At 30.0% G+C, this 2,097-nt stretch overlaps 1 long non-coding RNA gene across 1 annotated transcript; it reads left to right on the forward strand.

Annotated features, from left to right (window-relative positions):
• Window positions 1-231: 231 nt before the first annotated feature.
• LOC145090700 (uncharacterized) lies at window positions 232-955 on the forward strand. The gene is made up of 3 exons (XR_013701724.1): window positions 232-319; window positions 426-489; window positions 580-955. It is a non-coding gene; the product is annotated as an uncharacterized LOC145090700 (long non-coding RNA).
• Window positions 956-2,097: the final 1,142 nt, after the last annotated feature.

Raw genomic sequence — 2,097 nt, forward strand, 5'->3', positions numbered from 1 at the left:
TACAATTGCTTGAGCAGACTTACATTTTAGGCATAGTTGATGCGCTTTTTTTTAGTCTAACCACAATTACATTTTTGGTGTAATTGCATTTTTTGCACAAGATTATAGGAATGGAGGATTCCACCACCATTCACATTTAAGGCCATTTTTATTACACCTTTTCAATTTATCTTTGGATTTCTATAACTTCTTAAAGTTTTTTTTTAATACAATTTGTTGGTTGTATTTGTAGATGTCTTCAGTTACTGATCATGCTAGTGCACAAGACACAGGAGCAAAAGCAGCATACTTTGATGATGATGATGATGGTGGAGGTTTGGTGAGTCCATATAATTCTAAGTTTTTTAATTAATTTATTTAAAACAATCATGCTTTTAATTTATTATTATTATTATTATTATTATTATTATTATTATTTTATACAGGCACTAAATGCTCAATCAAGAGCTATGCTTATGGAAAACTTGATCACAGTGGTATTACCACAGGGTGCGTTTAGGGTATTCAATCTGTGTTTGTTTAGTTACATAGGGTAGGGGCATTTTCGTCTTTTTAAAATTTTTGGATGGTTCTTTGCAGTATTCTTGGGGCTATTGGAGTACGTATTGTTAATGGATCTGGTCCAGTTCAAGGAGGTGGTTTAGGCATGAATGTGGCAGCAGGAGTAGCTACAATTCCCATTTTGCCCCCACAAATTGTCTCAGAGCCAATTGGAAACCCTAGTGAGTGTCTACTGCTAAAAAATATGTTTGACCCTGCTGCTGAGGTATGTTATTTTCTTTCTCAAAAATAATCTAATGTCTATCTTTTCCGCAGATTGCTTTTCTAACATTCTTTTATTCAAGTTAGCATCAACCACAAATCGATGCTGCAAGCTAAAGGAGCATCATACGTTTGACTGCTGAAATAATTATAAATTACAAAGATAAACACAAAACGTATGTTTAGGCCTTGTTTATTTTCTTTCACCATTAAATCCTAATCTTATATAAATATTTTCCCCAAGTGTACTCTCATTTAGCACACTTGGGGAAAATATTTATAAAAGATTAGGATTTAATGTAAAAGTATCAATTTCATGATTTTAGATGTTTAGTCGTTTCTTTGTGCATAAAGTCAAAAAGAAACATCATCGTACTCAATTTATCTTGTTATTTAGTGATACAGTTTCCAACATTCAATCCTACTTCTCTAATTAGTCAACAAGTTATTAGCCAAATATCTTATAATATACAAACTAGTTGTGAAACCCGTATATTATACGGGTTGATTAAAACAAAATGTTAAATAGAAACGATTAAATGAGAAGTTTATTTGAATTCGAAATTTGAAATAAATAAAAATTATGAGAAAAAAAACATGCAAAAAATAAATAAATTAAAATTATTGTTTAGTTATCAGACCCGTATATTAAACAAGTTAATTATAACAAAATGTTAAAAACAAAGGTTTAAACTGTAAATTTATTTGAAATTGAAATTGAAATTTAAAATTTAAAATTTAAAATTAATATCGTTATGGTAGGTTTAATTTATGGAAACTAATTAATAATATATTAGAAATGGAAAATGAAATAAATGACAAGTGGAAAATAAATATATCTTTAAATTATGACAAAATGACATGTGGCAAATTGAATGAGAGAAGGACATGTGGCAAAATCATTCTTATTTATTAGGGTAGATGATTAATAGAAAAGAGTTGGGGATATGTGAATCGATCTAAAGGCCCCACATATTAGATACTTGACAAATCACCATAGAATGAAGTTTGATTGAAAGAAACCCTCAATACTGCCTAACAAAATGTAAAAACCTAGCTTATAATTGAAAAAAGTATGAAAGTATCCATTTTCATATTTTCATTTTGATTTTCAGGTATCGGCATATTTATATGCCTAATGTGATAACACTCCATGATATAGCTCTGTTGCTTGCAAATGGTCAAAGTATCATAACCAGCAACAGTGATGACATGTGTGCAGTATGTGGAGATAGAGGAGAGTTGATGATTTGTGATATGTCAACTAACTGAGTGAGACTACAACTCTTTCTACGAACATACTATACAAGTAAGGCTAAGGTATCACGAAATTCA

Source organism: Lactuca serriola, chromosome 2 (assembly GCF_051521515.1).
Source record: "Lactuca serriola cultivar US96UC23 chromosome 2, Lser_US96UC23_V15, whole genome shotgun sequence".
Lineage (NCBI taxonomy): Eukaryota > Viridiplantae > Streptophyta > Magnoliopsida > Asterales > Asteraceae > Lactuca > Lactuca serriola.